Genomic DNA, 23,908 nt, shown 5'->3' with positions numbered 1-23,908 from the left:
GACTATACAGTGGAGGAAAGACATCCTCTTCAATAAGTGGTGCTGGGAAGACTGGACAGTTACATGTAGAAGAATGAAATTAGAACATTAACACCATACACAAAAATAAATTCAAAATGGATTAAAGACCTAAATGTAAGACCTGATAATATAAAACTCTTAGAGGAAAACATAGGCAGAACAGTCTTTGACATAAATTAAAGCAAGATCTTTTTTGATCTGTCTCCTAGAATAACAGAAATAAAAACAAAAATAAACAAATGGGACCTAATTAAACTCAAGCTTTTGCACAGCAAAGGAAACCATAAACAAAACAAAAAGACAGTCCTCAGAATGGGAGAAAATATTTGCAAACAATGCAACTGACAAGGGATTACTCTCCAAAATATACAAACTGCTCATGCAGCTCAATGTCAAAGAAACAGACAACCCAGTCAAAAAAGGGGCATAAGACCTAAATAGACATTCCTCCAAAGAAGACATACAGATGGCTAAGAGACATATGAAAAGATGGTCCACATAGCTAATTATTAGAGAAATGCAAATCAAAACTATAATGAGATGTCTCTCACACCAGTCAGAATGGCCATCACCAAAAAGTCTACAAATAACGGATGCTGGAGAGAGTGTGGAGAAAAAGGAACACTCTTACGCTGTTGGTGGGAATGTAAATTGGTGCAGACACTACAGAGAACAGTATGGCATTTCTTTAAAAAACTAAAAACAGAGCTACCATGTGATCCAGCAATCCTACTCCTGGGCATATATCTGGAGAAAAACATGGTTCCAAAGGATACATGCACCCCAGTGTTCACTACAGCTCTGTTTACAATAGCCAAGACATGGAAGCAACCTAAATGTTCATCGACAGATGAATGGATAAAAAAGATGTGGTACATATATACAATGGAATATTACTCAGCCATTGAAAAGAATGAAATAATGCCATTTGCAGCAACATGGATGGACCTGGAGATTATCATACTAAGTGAGGTAAGTCAGACAGAAAAAGACAAACATCATATGACATCACTTGTATGTGGAATCTAAAAAAAAAAAATGATACAAATGAACTTATTTACAAAACAGAAACAAACTTACAGAAAACAAACTTATGGTTACCTAAAGGGAAAGGTGGGGGGGGGATAAATTGGGAGTTTGGGATTGACATATACACTACTATATATAAAATAGATAACCAACCAAATATTATGAAAAGCTTAGATTAATTTGAAATTAGCTTAAAAGTTTCTCCCCTAAATATCTTATTGTTTGATGTTTGGACAGTCAATAGGGTACAATGCTTGTGATGTACCTTCCAAACTTCCCACTGGAATGTTGTCACTGAATGAACTTATCTAAGATAAGACTTAAGGGTAACTAAAACAGTACAAACTTCACTGGAGGGAGGCCTAGCCATAAGAAAGTGCAGGCAAAGACTCTATAAATGAGGTTGTGATCCCTGACTATATCGTAGTTTTTGGACCAAAAACAGCTGTAAAAATTCATGAAATGAAACTCCATTGATTATTTCTGAAACTATTGATCTTAAGGTAAAAACTAGCATGCATTTAATTTATTTCTTAATAGTTGATAAGAAGTCCAAAAAAGGTGACCTTTGTCCAAGTCAGTACTAAGTATTTTTTAGATTTCTTTAAGTTTTATCCAATTTCTCCCATAATATACTCCTTCCCCACCTCTACCACTTATAAGGATGATATGGAGGGTTGGAAAGGAAATCTAGCTCTCTGCTTCTGATTACCTTTAGTTCTATATGCCTTGCTATATGCTCCAGAGATGCATTTCAAAAAGGGCATAAGAGATGTGTGTGATGTATCTGGTTTACTAGACTGAACTCCTGGAAGACAGGAACTGGCCTGGTTGTGCACCTCTAACATGTAATGACTTAACATAGTATCTGTTTTGTACTATGAGGGATTGTTAAGGGAACTGGACTTAGTTAACCTGAAAATGATTAGAATGCAATGAATGTCAGACAAATAAAAGTCCATGAGGAGAATCATGAGAACATTCTGTGTTTTCTAAGATCTTTGGTTTTGCAAAAGCAGCTTTATCTTACCATGACAAAAGTAGTGCCAGATTTGCCCTCACACCAAAAATAACTTTAAACCTGGACAAAATATATGTGGGCAGCTATTTTCAGACATTGAACAACAGCACAGGATTCTGATCCCCAAAAGAAGGGAAACATGATGTTAAACCCCACAACTGATCATCTTGAGATTCTGCCTGAGAATCTGATTCAAGCAGAGGGGCAATTCTGCTGTGCTACAGAGGAAGAGACTGAGATACTGAAGCAGGTGAAATTACAAAGGAGTTCAAGAGTAAAAGGAGCTGGAAGGGAGGCAGAAATTTGCATGGGGTCTCACTGAAGCCGAGCAGGACCCTGCAGGGCCTTCCTAGGGACAGACCCGTGTGTCCTTGGCCTCTAGTTTATAGAAAAGCTTTAGCCTCCTAGGCCTTCCCCGAGTGCCAAAGAGCAAATGCAGAAACAAAGGAAAACAGTCAAGCAAGACAAAATAATAATAGCTTAGCCATGAAACAAAGTCAAGGACCTTTAGTTCCTCTTCAAGGGATATAGATATATGTATATGTACAACTGAATAGATACATGTATATATATAACTGAATCACTCTGCTGTACACCTGAAACTAATACAGTGTTAATTAACTATACTCCAATATAAAATAAAAACTTTAAAAAAAGACAGAATATCCAACAACAAAAAAGAAATTTGAGACCACTTTAGGAGTGAACTTTAGAGCAGAGGTTGACAAAACTTTTTGTTAATGGGCTAGCTAATATATAATTTAGGTTTCTGAGCCATATGGTCTATGTTATACTACTCAGGTCTGTTGTAGTGCAGAGCCAGCCATAGCTAATATGTAAACAAATGGGCAATGGTTTTTATGTTCCAATAAAACCTAATTTATGAAAACAGGCAGCCAGCCCACAGGCCATACTGGGCTAAGTTCAAACAAACAGTTCCATTCTAACAAAGAATAAAATTCAATACCATTCAAAGGAAGATGGCATAATCCAAATTCCTATGGGAAGTAATATCCACAATGTCTGTCATACAATAAAAAATTACTAATAATGCAAAGAAGCAGGAAAATGTGCCCCAAGTTCAAGAAAAAAAAAAGTTACTAGAAACAGATCCCCAAATGACCTAGCACTTGGTAGTTAAGAGAACTCAGTAGAACTGTAAAGCAGCTATTTAAATAAGTTCAAGGACATAAAGGAAAAATCATAGAGTGAACAAATAGAGAATCTCAGCAGAGAAATGGAAATTGTAACAAAACACACAAAAAGTAAATTCAAGAACTAAAATGAAAAACTCACTGTGTGGGCTGTTGGGCATTGGAGAAGAAAGATTAGTGAGCTTGAACATCTATAGACATAGCCAATCTGAAAAAGGGGGAAAATGATTTTAAAGAACTTAACAGAGAAACAACTAAAAAGATAATGTAAGTATGACTTAAAAACAATGAGGCATTAGATACATTTAACCCAGAAGAAGGCAGGAAAGGATGAACATGGGAAGGAAAAAAAAATGGGACAATTAGAAATCAGCAAAGTGGCTGACTTAAACCCATAGATATCAAAAATTACTTGAAAAAAAATGGACTAAAAATTTCAATTAAAAGGCAGACTGTACCGCAAAAAAAAAAAAAAAGGCAGACTAGTTAAATAAGATCCAACCCACACGAATGCAGTCAACTGATCTTTGACAAAGGAGCAAAGATAATACAATGGAGTAAAGACAGCCTTTTCAACATGTGCTGGAACAGCTGGACATTCACATATTAAAAAAAAAAATCTAGACAGACCTAACACCTTTCCCAGAAATTAAAGTGAATCATAGACCTAAATATAAAGCAAACCATAAGACTCTTAGAAGATAACACCCAGGAGTTAAATCTAGAGAAATCTAAATGACCTTGGGTTTGGCAATGACCTTTTAGATACAACATCAAAGGCATGATTCATGAAAGAAATAATTGATAAATTGGACTTTATCAAAATTAAAAACTTCTGCTCTGTGTAAGACACTGCCCAGAAAATGAAAAGACAAGCCACAGACTGGGAGGCAGACTGGGAAAAGATATTTGCAAAAGCATATCTGATAAAGGATTGTTTATCCAAAATACACAAAGGAGTCTTTAAAACAACAATAAGAAAACAACCTGATTAAAAAATGGACACCAGATCTGAACAAACACCTCACCAGAGAAGACATACTGATGGCAAATAAGCATGTGAAAAAAAATTTAACATCATATATCATTAGGGAGTTGCATTTTTAAATGACATTGCGATACCACTACAACCTATATGAATGGCAAAAATCCAAAACACTGACAACGCAAAATGCTAATGAGGATGTGGAGCAACAGAACTCATTCATTGCTGGCGGGAATGCAAAATTGTACAGCCACTGTGGGAGACAGTTTGGCAGTTTCTTACAAAACTAAACATACTCCTGCCATATGATCCAGCAATCACACTCCCTGGTATTTACCCAAATGAGTTGAAAAACTATGTTCACACAAAAACTTATATATGGATATTTATGGCAGTTTTATTCATAATTGCAGAAATTGGAAGCAACCAAGATGTCCTTCAGGAGGTGAATGGATGAACAGTGGTCTATCCAGACAATGGAATATTATTCAGTGCTAAAAAGAAATGAGTTATCAAGCCATGAAAAGAAAAGGAAGAACCGTAAATGCATATTACTAAGCCAGAGAAGCCAAGCTTTACAACTGTATGACATTCTGGAAAAGTCAAAACTATGGAGACAGTAAAAAGCCCAGGGGTTACCAGGGGTTAGAGAGGAGGGAAGGTTGAATAGGTGGACACATAGAATTTTTAGGGCGGTGAACTACTCTGTATTATACTACAGTGGTGGATACGTGCCATTATACAATTGTCAAAACCCACAGAATGTACACCACCAAGAATGAACCCTAATGTAAACTACAGACTTTGAGTGATCATATGTCAGTGTAGGTTCATTGACTATAACACTCTGGAGTGGGATGTTGATAGTGGGTGAGGCTTGTGTGTTGGAGGGGGTGAGGGGAGTGGGAAGGGGGTAACTGTACTCCCTGCTCAGTTTTGCTGTGAATCTAAAACTGCTCTAAAAAAGAAAGTCTATTAAAAAAATCCAGCTATATGCTACCTATAAGAGATATACTTTAAATACAAATATACAGGTTGCAAACAAGAGGGTTGGAAAAGGCATACAATGCAAACAAGAAGTATAAAAAGTTGCTGTGGCTGTATGACTATCAGACAACGCAGACTTCAGAGACCATTAGTATTACCAGAAATAGGGACATTTTATGTGTCAGTCAGGAGAAGACATGATAATCATAAATGTATATGTAACTAATAACAGAGCTTCAAAATACATTAAGGAAAAACTGACAGAAATAAAGGCAGAAATAAACATTACTCTCTCCGTAACGGATAGAATATTCAAAGGAAAAAATAAGGAATTCAAGTTTTGAACAACACTATGATGTCACTTGAGGTAACTGTCATTTATAGAAGACTATTCCCAACAACTGTAGGATACATATTCTTATAAAATGCATATAGAACATTCACCAAGACAGACTACACGATGATCTCAACAGATTTCAAAAGCTTGGAATCTTATATTTTCCAACCACCACAGAAGAAATCACAAGGAAATTAACATATATTTTCAACCAAATACTAGAAACCACAACATATCAAAAATTTTTAAATGCATCGTTAAAGTTTAGAGGGATATTGATAGATTTAAATTCTTGTGACAGAAAAGAAGAAAGGATTAAATCGGTGATCTAAGCTTTCACCTTAAAAAGCTAGAAAAAGAAAAGTAAATTAAACCCAAAGTAGAAGGAAGGGAATAATGTAGATGAGAGCAGAAAACAAAGCAAAGGAAAAGGGCCAATAATGGAGAAAAATCAATGGAACCAATGGTGGTTCCTTAAAAAGATCTAATAAAATAGATAAGTCTCTATCTAGTCTGATCAAGAAAAATGAGAGGACACACAGAACCAAGATGTGTGTAGGAAAAAGGACATTACTACAGATTCCATATACATTAAAAGACCAAGAAGGGAATATTATGAACAACTTTATACATACCAAATTACCAAAACTGGCACAAGAGAAAACAGAAAGTCTGATAGCTGTATATCAATGAAAGAAATTGGATTTGTACCTTAAACCTTTCCAAACCTTTCCAAGAAGAAAACTCCAGGCTCAAATGGCAGCTCTAAAGCTCTAAATTCTTTCAAACTTTTCAGAAAGAAATAATACCAATCTTACCCAAACTCCAGAAAATAGAGGAAGAGGATTCCAAATCCATTCTATATGAAGTCAGGATTTCCCCAAGCAAAGACAGTTCAAGAAAAGAACACTCTACAAGCCAATATCCCTCGTGAACACAGACCCAGATATCATTTTTTTAAATGGCAAATTGAATCCGGCATATATAAAATGGTTACTACATCATGACCAAGTGGGATTTATACCAGAATGCAATGTAAATTTTGAATGTAACATTCAAAACTCAATACATATAATTCACTGTTAATATAAAAAAGAACACCAGATGATCATCTCAATAGATGCAAAAAAAATTTGATAAAACAACCATTCATGATAAAAATTCTCAGCAAACTAGCAATAGGAGAGACTTCCTCAAACTAATGTTAAGTGTAATGGTGAAAGACTGAACAACTTTTTCTATGATAGGAACTAGGCAACAATGTTTATTCTCACAATTTCTATTTCACAATTTTTATTTAATATTGTACTAGAGGGAAGAAAGAAATACAGAGTATAAAGGTCGTCAGAAAAAAAAAACTGCCTTTACTTGCAGATGACAAGACTGTATATGTAAAAAATCCTAAGGATTATATATGAAAAAATTACTAGAACTAATAAATAATTTTAGCAAGGTCTCATGATACAAAATTAATATATAAAAATCAACTGTACTTCTGTATACTTAGTAATTGAAAGATGAAGTTAGTGCCATTTGCAATAGTATAAAAAATATGAACACTTAGGGATACATTTAATAAAATGTATGAAAGAAAACTACATTGTATGTTGTATATGCAGTATGTAAATAATACAAATTGTTACTGAGAAAAAGAAACTAAATAAACAGATAGTGTTCATGATCTCGAAGATAATATTGTTAAGATGTCAATTCTCCCCCAATTTTTATATATATTATATAAGCATATGTGTGTGTGTGTGTGTGTGTGTATATATATATATATATATATATGAGCACAATTCCAGGAGGCTTTTTTGTAGACATTGACAAACTGATTCTAAAATTCCATTCAAAATCCCAGCAGGATTTATTATAGATATAAACATGCTGATTCTAAACTATATATGGAAATGTAAAGAAATGAGAATAGCCAAAACAATTTTGAGAAAGATCAAAGTTGGAAGACTCACATTAACCACTTTTAAGACTGATTAAAAGCTACAGTAACCAAGACAGTGCTATATTGGTGAAAGGCCAGACACACAAATCTATGGAATATAAGAGTCCAAAAACAGACCCACAAAAATATGGTCAATTGATTTTTTTTTTTTTTTTTTTGCGCTACGTGGTCCTCTTACTGTTGTGGCCTCTCCCGTTGCGGAGCACAGGCTCCGGATGCGCAGGCTCAGCGGCCATGGCTCACAGGCCCAGCCGCTCCGCGGCACGTGGGATCTTCCTGGACCATGGCATGAACCCGTGTCCCCTGCATCAGCAGGCAGACTCTCAACCACTGCACCACCAGGGAAGCCCGGTCAATTGATTTTTGACAAATGTGCAAAAATAATTCAATGCAAAAGTAATTTTTTCAACAAATGGAACTAGAACAACTGGACAGCCACATGCCCCCCCCCCCCGCCAAAAAAGATCTATACCTTACCCTTTATACAAAAAATTAACTCAAAAGGAGTCATAGATCTAAATGTAAAATATAAGACTTTTACAAGACGATACAGAAAATATTCATGATATTGGATTTGGCAAAGAGTTTCTAGATACGACACCAAAAGCATAAACCATAAAAAAAATTGATACCCTTGACTAAATCAAAATTGAGAACTTTTGCTCTGAGAAGAACACAGTTAAGGAAATAAAAAGATGAGGCCCAGATGGGGAGAAAAATATTTGCAAATCATTTGCCCAAAAAATGACTTCAATCTAGAATAAATAACTATCAAAAGTCAACAGTGAGAAAGCAACCCAATTTTTAAAATGGGCAAAAGATTTGTACAGACTTTTCACCCAAGACATCATCTATGGATGGCAAGTAAGTACATGAAAAGATGCTCAACATACTGGCCTTAGAAAAATGCAAAGTAAAACCATGATATGGTACATCTGTACATCTATTAAAATGGGTAAAATTTTTTAAAAAATAATACCAAGTGCTGGTAAGTATGCAGAGCAACTGGAACTTTCTTTCATACATTGCTAGTGGGAATGCAAAATAAGCCACTCTGGAAAACAGCTTAGCATTTTCTTATAAAGTTGGAACATCCACTTACCATATAACCCAACCCACCTAGGTATTTAGAGAAATGAAATTTGTGTTCACATAAAAAGCTTTATGCAGATATTTATCACAGTTTTATTCATAATTGCCAAAAGCTGAAAGCAATAAAGATACTGATACCAACATCGATGACTCTTAAAGGTGTTATGCTGATTGAAAGATGCCAGTCTTAAAACTCTTTCATGTTGCATGATTCTATGTATTGCATAATGCATGATTCTGAAAAAGGCAAAACTATAGGGACAGATAACATGTGGCTTTTAAGGGTTAGGGTAAGAGGAGAATGTGACTACAAAGAGGCAGCAAAAGGGAATTTTTTTGGGTGGTAGAACCATTATATATCCTGATTGTCATAGTGGCTATACAAATCTATACATATATCAAAACTCAGAGAATTAGTCACCAAAATAAAGTCAGTTTTACTGTATGTAAATTAAAAATTAAAAAGGTATTTTCAAAACAACAATACCAGGACTTCCCTGGTGGTGCAGTGGTTAAGAATCCGCCTGCCAATGCAGGGGACATGGGTTCGAGCCCTGGTCTGGGAAGATCCCACATGCCGTGGAGCAACTAAGCCCGTGCTCCACAACTACTGAGCCTGCGCTCTAGAGCAGCGGTCCTCAACCTTTTTGGCACCAGGGACCAGTTTCGTGGAAGGCAATTTTTCCATGGACGGGGCGGAGGGAGAAGGTTCAGGCGGTAATGTGAGCACTGGGGAGCGATGGCGAGCGGCAGATGAAGCTTTGCTCGCTCGCCTGCCGCTCACCTTCTGCTGTGCGGCCCGGGGGTTGGGGACCCCTGTTCTAGAGCCTGCAAGTCACAACGACTGAGCCTGTGTACTGCAACTACTGAGCCTACGCACCACAACTACTGAAGCTCATGTGCTCTAGGGCCCGCATGCCACAACTACTGAGCCCACATGCTGCAACTACTGAAGCCCACGCGCCTAGAGCCTGTGCTCCGCAACAAGAGAAGCCACTGCAATGAGAAGCCCACGCATTGCAACGAAAAGTAGCCCCTGCTTGTTGCAACTAGAGAAAGCCTGCGCACAGCAACGAAGACCCAACACAGCCAAAAAACAAAACAAAACACAACAATACCATTATACACTCATTAGGATTGCTAAAATTAAAAAGCCCAGCAATGCCTAGTGTTGGCGAGGATGTGGAATGCATATATTGCTGGTGTGAGTGGAAAACAGTACAACCACTTTAAAGAACTGAACCCACCATTTTATTTCTAGGTATTTATTTAAGACAAATGCAAACATGTCTGCAAAAAACTGGTATACCAATGTCCAGAGCAGCTTTACTCCCAACAGCCAAAGCTGGAAACAACTCAAATGTCTATCAATAGGTGAATGGATAAGCAAATGGGGGATATATCCATAAAAGTGAGCATGGAGCTCCCATTCCTAATTCAGTGTTCTTCTGGGAATAACAGTTGCTGTAATAATACTTCGTCTGATCATGGCTTATAGTATTTAAGTGTTAAACATCCTCCCTCTCTTGAATTTATAGAACCTCCCTCCCCACTTCTAGTTTTGATGTTAATTCTGGCAAACAAAGACCAGTGTAGCTTCCTCCCAGGGTCTCTTGTTACCCTCTGCTCATTGTCCCAGTCCTTGACCTGGTCTCCATCAGCAGGCACATTATGGCTTGGAGCTTCCCAGGCTCCGAGAGACCACTACCTAGGACTAGCTGTCAACTCTGGCCTTCAGGTCCTATCTTGGATAAAACAACACTGATACATTCATGCCATTATGTAATCAACTGCTCCAGTAACTGTCTAATGGAATTACTCATCATCACATGCTTAGAAAAGATGCAGTTTCCCTGATAGAACAGCATTGGTAACCCCATATTTTTGTTAATCAGATTTTAATTCTGTGATTTCTGTTCTACAGAAGCCTCTTGAGATTTATCATGAGTAAGGAAGAGTGATCCTGAAAGGAAAGTCAGAGACAAAAACAAACAAAAAGTTTATCCTACTACTGTTCGTGGTAGCAGCTATTCAAACACTTGACAGACATCTTAAAAGGCAATGATAGGGAGTTCCCTGGTGGCCTGGTGGATTCAGCGCTTTCACTGCTGTGGCCTAGGTTCAATCCCTTGTTGGGAAACTGAGATCCTGCCAGCCGCGTGGCGTGGCCATAAATAAGTAAGGAAATAATAAATAAATAAATAAAATTATAGATGTGAACTAATAAGGAAATGTGAATAAAATGACCTTTAAAAAAAGGCAACGATAATCCCAACCTGTATAGCACTGAAGAATAAGCTTTGTATAATTTCATTATCCCCTAATAAGATAGTTGATTCATCATGAAGAAATAAAGTTTCAACAATGTTAGCTAGTAATGCAAGTCAGTAGTTGAGCAGATTATATAATTGGTTTTCTTAGGACAGCATGTGGGATGACCTCTTCTAAGTTAATTTTTAGACTGTGTTATTCATCAGTCAGGTTGGAAAGTTACCATGGCTATCAGTTGAAGGTATGATACATTAATGCTGGATATTAGCCAAAAGAAGTATTTTGGCTCTCTTGTCAATGTAACTAGCTGATACAGAAGTATAAAATATTTTTTAAACACACTTTTGAAAAATACTGAAAATCAATTTATTTTATACTATAGTTTAAAATCTTAAGATACATAAAGAGCTGTCAGTGAGAACGTTCCTTAACCATCTAGCCAGTATTTATTGAGTTTCTACTATGTGTTCAACACCAATATCCATCAGTATAAGTGCTTTCAAAATTTATTTAACAAAATAAAATCAAAGGGAGATAGAGTGAGAATGAGATGACAACTTATTCAGGCTATAATTAGTGCAGATGCCCAGAAAGGATCCTTAGTTTTACCCTTGTCCTAATATGTGAAGTGGCCATTTGTTCATGCCACTGCCAGCAAAAATAAAATATAAAGATGCCTTTTCTCCCATCACTCCCTCCCCCAAATCCCAACACACATACATATATACATACACATCAGAGTCATACGTAAAGAAAAGACAGCCCCATTTACTTGGTTCCCTCAATGTTACTTTGAAGTCTCAAAGCACTGAGTATATAAAGAGTATATAGACCCTTCCCTCAGGAATGGGTCTAGCCACTACAGGGTCTTCTATTAGATCTTTCAAACAGAAGATGCAGTTTACTGCAGTCCATAGTTCATCTTGGAGCTGTGGACCACCGTCCTGCATACAGTGTCATCAGATTGAGCCTGGTTTGTAAGCTCCCTGGGAATATGCCAGGGAAGGTGCCACAAAAAAAGCCAAAACTTGAATATGAGTGGGGGCCAGACCACACAGTTCTAGCAAAAAAAAGTAACTTCCAAACTCTGCTCTGGAAATGAACAGCCTGCTAAATCCCTGAAAGTCTTTCTTAAATATTAGATTAACAGAAATGCTTATTACTGTTGTCCTACTTCAGATAATCTTCTAAGCCTTTAAACAGGTTTTAAGACATTTTAAATCTCAAGTGATACCTTAAAATGGGCCCTAGCCCTGAATTAATGCAAATATCTATATAATATCGATAAAAACCACATTATAATCTTTAAAAGCATAATGAATATACTGTCTTTCAAATTTCAATGTAGATGCAATTAATTAAAATGCGAATTCATTAAAAAACATAACTGAGTTCATTTAAAAACAATAACGGGGCTTCCCTGGTGGCGCAGTGGTTGAGAGTCCGCCTGCCGATGCAGGGGACACGGTTCGTGCCCCGGTTCGGGAAGATCCCACATGCCGCGGAGCAGCTGGGCCCGTGAGCCATGGCCACTGAGCCTGCGCGTCGGGAGCCTGTGCTCTGCAACGGGAGAGGCCACAACAGTGTGAGGCCCGCGTACCGCAAAAAAAAATAATAAAAAAAAATTAAAAAAAATAAAAATAACGAAGTTCCTAACAGAAGCTTTGTCGTTATTTGTTCTCTAATATTGGATACTAAGAGTATATTTTCCTTCTTGTAGGGGTCCATGAAAATTGGACAGTAAACAGAGGACTTTGTAATGGTAATACTGACAGTCACTGACCTAGACTATAAATTCATAACAGGATCAAATGACACCAGTTAAACTGGCAAATAGAAATGAACTCAAATTTAATACTCACAAAAAAGTAAAAGCTAGAAAACACAGCAAATGTGATTTTGGTCCGTCTGAAGGTCACCTCAGGGGCACTACTGTACAGTCTTTGGAAACTTAGTAGCTGCTTTCGTCCTCAGGCACACAGAACACATGCTGTGTGCAGCTGCTCAACACCAGGGCAGTCACAGGAGGCTCTTCATGAAGTCACATTTGGGGCCAAATTTTGTCAATGGAGAGGCAGAGAAAATAACATTGATAAATGAAAGGACGATCTAAGAGATTCTAATAAACCTGAGCAGAGCTGTGTGGTATGACTTCATCCGTAAACTGGGAATCTACCTCAGACGTTCATCATAAAAACTGTGAGCTTCTACACGTGAAGCACCTAGAACCGCCTTGGAACATGGAAGGTGTTCAAGTGTTCAGTAAGTATTATTTCCTTTCCTTCTCTCTCTTAGATTGTCCCCTAAACCTACTAACATCAAATTATTATTTTACGTGCTTCAGTTATTATGTTTTAGGATTATAATTAAGGAAAGAGAATTAGAACCTAAGAATGCTGACGGTCATCTGGGAATTAAAGAGTTAGAATTGGGCGCCAGATCTAAGTCAGGGGTCAGTGCTTCATCTCATTTACCAGGTCCTCCGGGTAGAGAAGGGAAACAAACAGGCTTAACTCTGGGTACAAGTCTGGCTTCACCTGACCACTCCTATTTATGACTACAGATATTGAATTCAGTCTGCAGTAATTCCTCCAGCCCTGTAATCTAAATACTTGCAGGAAATGAAAAGTAGCTTCTGACGAACTAGTTGTAGAAAACCTGATCTAGATCACCACTGAGACTGTAAAACATTTAAACATTATATTCTGTACTAATTTCTCAGTCACGTCATGTCCTAACTAAATGACACAACTGTACTCATGACACATGAATTAAGCTCTGTAAAATTCTGAAGGCAGTTCCTTACGCAACTGTTGTTAAATGGAAGTGAGGGGTGGAGGGAACAGGGTAACGGTGTCAGAATGTTGCCTTTAGTTTGTTACAACTGGACTATTTAGATCCTGTAGCAGAAACTAGGTTATCTGAGCCCAAATCAGAACATGAAACTAATAAAACATAAAAATGAATGCTCAGTCCTCAATTCATTATAATTTGAAAATCATGATCCACTCATCCTTATATACTAAGCCAATTACTTACTCCATAAACTCCTATATCACATTTGTAAAATGCTTTCTCTTTCAAAAGGGCTTTCTTATTTTTTCCCTCCTTATTCACACAGATATCTTCTCTTTAAAAACTGACCCACTCTTAAGTGTCTATCTCAAGTACACTTCTGTGTAAAGGCGTTCCCACTACCTAATATTACTCTGTCCCTCTCTTGGCTTTCTATAACATATTTATCTCCATCACTGTACTTTTCTCATTCTGCTTGTTTACAAGTCTGTGCCTAGACTCTCAAAGGCAGGAATATGGCCATACCACTTAAACTCTTTCTGAAAGAAGATGGGTAATAAGTAATTGTTTATCTTTGTATCTCACTTCTATATGCCTAGCATAATGAAGGGCCTCAGTAAATGTTAATTGATTTAATTTAAGTTATATATAATATAACTTAATTTAAGTTATATTAATAATTTAAGTCTAGATATTTTAAATAAAATTCCAGTCCTCTTAGAAAGAGAGCAACACAGCGTGTACAGCCCTAAGTTACAAATGATAACCAAGTGTCTAGGGCTTTTCAGAGTAAATTATCCATCTACCTCTGTTTCTGTTGAGCATATCTCATTTGCATTTTCCCTTTTCCTGTTTCCCTGGTGTCTTATAATTAATTTATACAACAGAAAGGAATTATTTTTCCTTATTTTACAAAATACATTGATGTATAACTCTATATGTAAACAGGTTAAATATCCTGCCTGGGGAAGCATGTGACCTTGATGACATTGTATGAGAGACCAAGTGCACTGCCTGTTCTGAAATCCGTATCTTTTGATTCTAGTTTCAGGGATCTTGCTGCTGTATCACAGTGCCTTCCTTCCACATTTCATGACATGTGCTAATTCAAGTAAACTGCCTAATTATGGAACAATTTATTTTACAAACCCATTCTTCAAAAAAACTGTCTTAAAGTGGACGTGGTGCAATGGACACTCAAATACAGATGTTAGTAGTGCAAATTGGTTCAACAGTAGCATAACAATTCATGTTAAAAGCCCTAACCCAAATATCGCACTTTGAGAAATCTATCCTAAAGAAACAATCAGAGTTGTAGACACATATTTATACATAAAAATTTTCATGAAAGCCCTTTTATAATAAGAAAAGTTGAAAATAACCTGAATGTCCAACAATAAGAGGTTTGTTATCATATGTCTATATCCTGGAATATTATGGAACTATTAATAACTACAGCAGATAGTCTCTAAAATGGCCTTCAACAATCCCTGCCTGCTGGAATTCCCATGCCTTGTTTAATCCCCTCCCCTTAAATACAGGACTAATGACTCACTTCTACCAAGAATATAGCAAATGCCATGGGATGTCACTTCCCAGACTGGGTTTCAAAGAAACCATGACTTCTGTCTTGCATTCATTCTCTCACTGTAATGGAAGCCAACTGCTGTGTTGTGAGCAGCCCTACAGAGAGGCCCATAAAGCAAGAAATTGAAGGAAATCTCTCTATGGCAGTGTGCAAGGAAGGGATTGTCCCTCAGTTAAGCCTTCAGATAAAGACTATAGCCCCAACTGACAAAATGATTGCGAAAGACTTTGAAGCAGAGGTACTCAGTTAAGCCGTACCCAGATTCCTGATCCACAGGAACTGTGAAATAATTTTATGTTATTTTAAGTAATTAATTTTTTTTTTTTTTTTTTTTGCGATACGCGGGCCTCTCACTGTTGTGGCCTCTCCCGTTGCGGAGCACAGGCTCCGGACGCGCAGGCTCGGCGGCCATGGCTCACGGGCCCAGCCGCTCCGCGGCATGTGGGATCTTCCCGGACCGGGGCAGGAAGCCGTGTCCTCTGCATCGGCAGGCAGACTCCCAACCACTGAGCCACCAGGGAAACCCAGTAATTAAGTTTTAGGGTAGTTCATGATACAAAAATAAATAATAACTTTAAAAAATATTTAGTAACATGAGGAAATGTTCACATGTTAACTTTTAAAATTACTGGTCAAATGGTTTATTTATCCATAGCAAAACAATTTAAAAACTCAGCCTGTTAATAACAAAAATATTGTTTAAAAACAGACTGTGTACTCACTATTTGTTATTCGAACTAATAATTTCCTACAACATTTCCATTCATTGAAAATATTTTCAAGACTGTTATAAGCCTGCCTTGTAATATCATACAATTTTAAGTATAATTATCATTAGCTAAAGAAATGACACCAAACATTGATGATATTACAATCTGCCTCCTAAAATATAGTAGAAAAGTTTACAAAGATTAGATTCTTCCAAGTCTTCAGAATTTATAGTTAATTTTTAAAAGCATAAGACTATAATGTACATGTATGATTCCAATTTTTAAAATATATATGGTTGAAAAAGAATAGAAAACAGGAAGACATCAACAGTGTTTCTCTTTGGATGGTGGGATTATAGGTAATTTAAATTTTTCTTTACGCTCTGTTTCCCAATTTTTTTCAAATGCATATATTATTTTTTATCATCAGAAATATCTTTTACAAAAAAGTCAAACTAATAACTCAATATAATACATTTTACTGCTTCAAACCAAGATTTAATGCTAATAAGAGACTCAACCATTTTGCAAAGAGACAGAATAGCACTGGACCCATAACAAGATCTAGGCGATAGCACTCAATTAGCAAGTAAAAAGTCAATAAAACTATAGTATATCTAATTCTTTTTTTTTTAAAAGAAGAAGGCTTCATGCTGAGTCAGATGAGAGTTAAATTAATGCAGGATTCAGAAGCAAGAACAAGTTTCTGAGGGGATATGATAGATGTGCTCCATAGCACTGGTTCCTGAAGGTCAGTGTTTACAAATAAATTAGAATATTAAAAAGCTGAGCAACTCCTGTATCTCTCATAAACTCAATATTTATCATCTGTGATCTACCTAAACATGCTTGAACCTTACATTCTAGCCCATATCAACTTTGGGGGCTGTGTTTTTCTATATACAGTATAAAGTATGCTTTTTATTAAAGCTATATGTACGGGAAGAAGGGAAAAGTTTTTTCAGATTTTAGGATTTGGTAAGCAAAATTATTTTTTGTCAAGCCATTTCTCATTTCTCTGAGTGCAGACAGGTCATTCATCCAAGATCCTGACAAGGTTCTTTTAAAAAAATGACACCTTAAAAAAAAAAAAAAATGACACCTTGTTATTACAAAATACCAAACTTAAAAGGCTCCACTAAACAAAATGACTTCATACTCAAAATCAACGCATAAAATCTTTTTCTCATAGAGTTTTCTTTGAAATTCACTGGGCTCAAGGAGAGAAATTTATCATGTACAGCAAACGTGTCATTTTGAGCTCAGAAAAGTCAGAAAAACCAACAGATTCTACCCAGAGTTCTTCACATAACTTTTGTCTAAAAAAAGGTAGAGGAATTTAATTGGCTATGTGACCACAGGAGTTTTTCTTTGCTTCTTTGAGACTCTGCTTCCTCATCTCTAAACTGAGGGTAATAATGCCTGCCCCAAATTCCTCTGAATAGTGATAAAGGAAAAACATAAAGCACCACAGAAATGCAGCAGCTATTCTGCTACTATTATTACTAAACTGATAATGAGGTAAGAGGAAGGATGAAAACACTGTGAAAAGGAAGGAAAAGATGACATTTGAGTAGATTATTTTGGGTAATTCACACTCCCTGGTTCTGAACAGTTCTTCCAGTCCCCTCCACAAAAGTCCACCCACAAGAAACACATCAGATACCCCAATCTCAAAACTTCCTTAAAGGTGGAAACCATATACTCCAAAACAATCCTAAAAAATGTAGATCCTTGTGGAATTACATTTCAGTATGAATGCATATCCCATTCCACTGGAATGGATGATGTATCTGTCAGTCTCTCTCACAAGCCCGTGAATTCACGGAGGGTAGACACTTTGCCTCACTCGAAGCCCGAACTTTAATAAGTAGTTTCTAATTCGAGGTTGGTCCGAAATACCTAAATCTTGCTCATTTTAATTGATCAAACAATCTTAACTGACATTTTTCTGAGCCACTAAATTTTATTTATCTCAATCGTCATTAAAGAATTTGAGAGGGATCACAGTTTGTCACGACAATGCATAAGGCTTGTTTTGAGCCAAAGGCAATTAGCTCTCTGCCCTCCACCTTTTTTGTCCAAAAGCAGGGCATAAATTCCCCTTTGTAAATGTTGTCTCCGTCTCCTATACCAAGAAGAGAACCACTCTGGAGACAATTCTTATCTGCAAAACAAACAACCCTTATTTATCATACATTTCCTAGCCACCCTCTCAGAACTCACTGTCATGCCAGAAGCCCAACCGCCTTTCCTCAGTCTAGCCCCTTTCCACACTGTATCACCCTTTGTTAAGATGATACAGAAGTCCGCAATTCTAACCATTTCCTTGAATCACGTTTCTTTGTGAACTCCCATGCGTACATAGGTAATTAATTTTTTTCTCCTGTTAATCTATTATCAGTTTGATCTTCAGGCCCAGCCAATGACCCTAAGAGAGGAGAGGAAGATGATTTTTTTCCTTCCCTACATATTCAAGATTAGTTAATCTTTACGTTATGTAGTGGAACCACCTCAAATATTTTAGAACAAGTAGGAGGCATAAATATTAAAAGTGTTAAGTGCTATGCACCAAATTAAATTCCAGGCAGTAGTACACGTAATTTTGAACGCTTAAAAGAACCATTATTCTTATAATGGAGACATGGAAAAACATGGTATCCAAACCCACTTGGACTCTGGGTCAAAGGACCAAGAATTTTGAAAGTTTTGCTATTTAAATTTTGGTAATTTTTTCATGATATATATACCAGACTCCTAAGGAGTCATTATAGAGTTCCTACTCTCTGTAGCTGATGGTATAATATTTCAGGGTGGGGAGTGGAGGTAAGGTGGGGCAGAGGTACATTTAATTTAAACAAAAAAGAGAGATATATGTATACACATTGCTGATTCACTTTGCTGTACAGTAGAAACTAACACAACATTGTAAAGCAACTATACTCCAATAAAAATTTTAAAAAATTAAAAAATAAAAAAAGTAAATAAGAAACCACCCCCCAATATTTTTTTTAAAAAGCCTTTCTACCTATTGGATATAATTTCTCACTAATCCAAGGAAACTTCCTCCCCCCTCAAGCTATTATCCTTACCGCACACCCCCATGCTCAGTTTCTCCCTCTGGCCTTCCCTTAGGTTGAAAAATACCACCTGCCCCATATCTCCACCCAGCACCCTTTCCCCTCTTCCCTGCGTAAACCAAATCTGTGCCATTTTCAAGGCTAGGGGAATCCCCGTCTCCTTCAGGCAGACTTCCTGGAATTCCTCAAACCTTTATCCAGAATTCTTCTTGAACTCCTGTCCAGCCTATTTAATTTATAAATGCTGCCTCCCCAAATGAGATTAAAGATTCCTCAAGGGCAGTAGCCATTTCTCCTTCTGCTATTTTGCACAGAACAGTTCTCCACATAGAGGCACTTAATGAATGCTAATTAAAGTCCGGCTATTTATCAAATATCCATGTGCTTCGAAGTGTGTTAGATGCTGGGGATAAAACAGTGAACTACACGTAGTTCTACCTCTTTCAGGCACTTACAACAAGCAAAAGCCACAAAGTCCCAGTAGTATTAGGGCCAGTGTTTCGTTTAGCCAGTGTAATGTTCCAACTGCTCTGAATTAGAATAGTTCTAAGCTGGGCATTCACTCTCCAGTTCACAGGACTCTGTACACTCTCTTGTGTCTGGCACCCATACAGCTTCACTAATTTATGTTATCTTCAGCCCCTTGTGAAACATCCTTTATTTCACAACTCTTAATTTATAAGGAATAAATTAATTCTTAAAGTACAGACTCTTCCTATATCAGATACTGACTAGTTATTTATTACTCCCCAAACTTTCAACATTAGAATGCCATTCTATTCATATCACTCTTACTATGGAAAACAGGCTCCAGTTAAAAAAAAAAAAATTCCAAATCCAAGGCAGATGGTATATTAATTAGAGAAAGAAAACAGAACTGCTCAGCAACTGTTTTGCTTTCTTAAAAGCAAATGATCTTTAAGCTGGAAAGGACAGAAGAAACCTCTTTAGGAGAGAACCAAGGTACAAGCAGAAGAAGTCACTTTAAAAGAATTCACGTCTTCAAAATCTGGTGAATTATATTCCAGGGAGAATTGGCAGATGTAAGCACAGAAATATTCTGACAGCCTCAGAAAAACATGGAGAAGGAGGGAAGTCTCAAGAGGCTAGAGACTCAAATACACTTTTCCCCACTAATTTTTTAAAAATTCAAAACTGAAGGAAAAAAATAGAATTCCTAGGCATTACAAACCAGTTAATTTGATACCAATCTGGCAAAATTCAAGATTTAATCAGAAAACGGGGAATATTTAGGGGGAAAAATACTGGGGATTTCAAGGAACTAGGAGTTTATTAAGAATCAGTAATTTTTAAACTAACATCATTTACTTTTGTGGTAGACCAGAGAATATTCAAGATCTTTAATTTAAGCAAAGCATTTGGTTAAAATTATTCCCATAATGTCCTTATGAAGAAGACTGACCTATGGGCTAGAACAGTTTAATCTGAAGGACAGTGCTAGCTGAGTTCAGCTGATTAATTTGTCTCAGCAATATCTACTGAGGGCCAAACAGATTCCCAACCAGTACTGTACTTGGCACTTTCAGTACATTACTTTGAACTCTAACAATTACCTGAAAGGCAGATGTTCCTAACCTCATTGTATTGATATGGAAAAGAAGTTTCTCAAGGTCAGTAGCCAGGCTCTAAAAGTCCAGGACTTTCTATGTGCCACGGGCTTCTAGATGTGCCACCATGGCAAAAAGACCTGTCCCATGTATTACCAATGACTCGAATGTCTGGTGAACAAACGTACCACATGTGCAGGTGACACAAAATCAGAAGGCAGAGTTAACATGATGAATGCCACAATCAAGATTAAAACACATCTAACAAACTGGAAACTGGAGAGAGGCTTAAAGTAATACAAGACAAGAAAAAAAATGTTCATATTCAAGAAATTTTTAACTGCATAATTAAAGAATGAATAAAGCCTACCTTGACAGCAAAGTGTGTGTGGGGTCGTGGTGGTGAGTGTTTTAGTCAACTTTGGTGTATTTACCACAAAAGCCGATTAAAAATTAGATGATTTTCAATAGCTAGTGGGAAGCAGCCACGTAGCACAGGGAGATCAGCTCAGTGCTTTGTGACCACTTAGAGGGGTGGGATAGGGAGGGTGGAGGGGGAGGGAGACACAAGAGGGAGGGGATATGGAGATATATGTATACGTATAGCTGATTCACTTTGTTATAAAGCAGAAACTAACATAACACTGTAGAGCAATTATACTCCAATAAAGATGTTAAAATTAATTAAACCAAAAAAAAAGTAAGAACATCAAAAAGAAATTACATGATTTTGTTTGAAGATAGGAATTCATTGCACTCTGCATTGTTCAGACTAGATTGAATTAATGCATTCAATTTTGGGCTAAGGATCTTTAGCACAGAGAAAGGTCTTAGGTAAGGAAGGAAACATTAAAGTGAATATTATTTGGTGAAGATAACTAACATTTACTGACTTCCGGGCAATTATGCTAAGTATTATGAACATTATCTCATTTGATTCTCACAACAACCCTACAGGTAGATGGAGTATATCATTATTCCCATTCTACAGATGAGGAAGCCAAAGCTCAGGGATCTGAAAGGCTGTCAAGTAAAGGAGACGAAAGACTTACTCTGTACCACCTAGACTTTTCATTTCTTAACAGTTTTTTGGTCATAGACTCTTTCAGATGGATGAAAGTTTTAGATCTTCTCTGCTGAAAAATTCTACATATAATTTCACGAGTTGGAGGGCTATTGGCAAAAGTAGGATTAATGAGAAACAGGTCCAAGGAAGCAGTTGTCAGTTCAGTGTATCCAAGGCCTTGCTAACAATAACAGAAAGGAAGGATACCTCACAATGCAGTGAGCTCCCTGTCACTGAAAGTGCTCCCTCAAAGTGTGGCTGGTCTGTTGGGAGTGCAACAGAGGGAATGTTAAAATGGATTGGAGGTTGGTCTGTGATTTTAAAGTACCCTGTTGTTATAAGATTGTGGGCCTAGTAAGTAATTTTTGTTTGATGGCAAAACAAAGAAGTTAAAAACTGAAGTTACTGTTTTAACAGACCATTCTGCTGAATACATCAGGCAGAATACCTAAATGTTAATGTTATTTCCCATCTATATATATGGTACCTATATCAGGTACTTGAAAACAGCCTCATCCAAAAATCAAAGGTATATTCAACTGTTGATCTTGATGTGACTTATACTTTGTCATAATCAAAGTAGACTCCTTATTCCTCTGAATTCTTAACTAAAATGTTCCCTAAGATAAATACCATAAATACCAGATCCTAAAACGATGGGGTCTTTGATGAGAACTTTTACTAGTTTATAATTTTTGTTAACCTAATTCCATAAAGGATGGGGAGGGGGCAGACGGGAAACATAAGAGAAACAAACTCCGATTGTTCTGCTCTGCTTCTCAGATCCCTTCGCTAACAGCTGAAGGATCTTACCGTCAACTCTGCTTTATTTCCCATGTGCATCATAATTCACCTCGAGATTCAGGCTCCCACCGCTCAAAAAGGAGCTCACACTTTGCTCCTGACATGCCATTCAGAGCACAAGCTTGACAGCTTGGCATACAAATTAAGTGTTCATAGGCAAATCTTCTACCTGAAAATCTTTACTCTTCAGGCAGAAAGGATCGGGTGGAAGGTGAAACTGCCAACTCATAAAGCAAAACCTTGAATTTGAGGGCTCAGAACAAGGTGGAAGGAGCGGGGGCCAAGTTCTTTAATTAGGAGCCGGAGGCACGAGGCTCTAGCCGAGGCAGCTGGCCGAGAAAGGTCCGGCTTAATCAAAGCCTCCTGTAACTCACAGGTTTCTGCCACTGAAAATCAAAAAAGGCAAAACTGACGAGCAGAGACCTACGGACACACACAGGTCGCCCACCTCCCAGGTGTTCACTTACTCTACACGTCGGCGGGCAGCTGCGCGCCCCTCGGGCGTCTGGACGGCGGCGGGGACCGAGCAGGCATCCGGCGCTCCTGCAGCTCCGGGGCCGGCGCTGCCCCGCGGTGGGTCGGCGTCTGGGCGGGCGGCGAGCTGAGGCCCGGGCCAAAGCGGAGTGCGGTCCAGCTGCAAGGGCAGCGCCGCCGCCTTCTCACCAGCGGCCGACTCAGTCAAGTGGCAGCATTTGGAGGACGGGGTGTCCTTCGGTCGCGCTCCGGGCTCCTCCTCCCGCCGCCGCGCCCGCCGCGCGCTCCTGGCGGGTTCGCGCCCCGCACCCGGGCGACCGGCCCCGCAGGTGGCGGCCGAGGGCGCTCGGCTCCAGGGCGCGCCCTCCGCGGGCCGCACTCGAGTAACGGGCGGCGGGCTCAGCCACGGTCACGTCCGCAAGCGCCGGTCCGGGGCAGGGGCGGAGCTGGCCCGTGAAGCTGCTGGGTCGGGCCACCGCCCTCACGGCCACCCTAAATACACTACCCAGACTGCGGTCATTCCCCAGCCCGGCAGGAATTAGACCCCCAAATTTCGAAGAAAACATAAGCGAGCAAGTCACTTCACTTCCCTGGCCCCTGACGGAGCTCCCTGGGCTGCTAACCGTCCTGGGCTCTGCCCAGGTGAGAGGAGGTGCTGGTGTCTGGGCGGGGGCCTGCCGTGGGGTGAACCGGTGCTCCCGGCCCCCGCGCGGAGCCCATGTGCAGGTGAACTCGCGGCAGCCTCACCGAGGCCTTCCCATCTAGGGGTTCTGGCGCCCGGGTCCACGCTTAGCAGCCAAACCCGCTTTGACCTAAAACTCCACGCGGTTCAGGCGTAGGTCAGGGACTCTGCCCTTCCTAACTAGCTTGCACCCTGAGTATGCAGAGCAAAAGCGCTTGATGTAATTTTAAAAGGACACATTCATTTGGTACTTCTCTATCCAGAAATACTGAAGAACATTTTC

The 23,908-nt window shown here is 38.4% G+C and overlaps 1 protein-coding gene across 1 annotated transcript in view; it reads right to left on the bottom strand.

Annotated features, from left to right (window-relative positions):
* Positions 1-23,280, bottom strand: part of LOC307187433 (small membrane A-kinase anchor protein) — a 29,801-nt gene extending 6,521 nt beyond the window's left edge. The window contains exon 1 of the mRNA XM_079923482.1: positions 22,937-23,280. The gene's annotated coding sequence lies outside the window, so the exon portion shown is untranslated. The remainder of the gene's footprint in view (positions 1-22,936) is intronic.
* Positions 23,281-23,908: the final 628 nt, after the last annotated feature.

This window comes from Stenella coeruleoalba (genome assembly GCF_951394435.1).
Source record: "Stenella coeruleoalba genome assembly, chromosome: 6".
In the NCBI taxonomy this organism is placed as follows: domain Eukaryota; kingdom Metazoa; phylum Chordata; class Mammalia; order Artiodactyla; family Delphinidae; genus Stenella; species Stenella coeruleoalba.
Note: the sequence above shows the minus strand (reverse complement) of the source record. Positions and strands in the feature narration are given on the sequence as shown.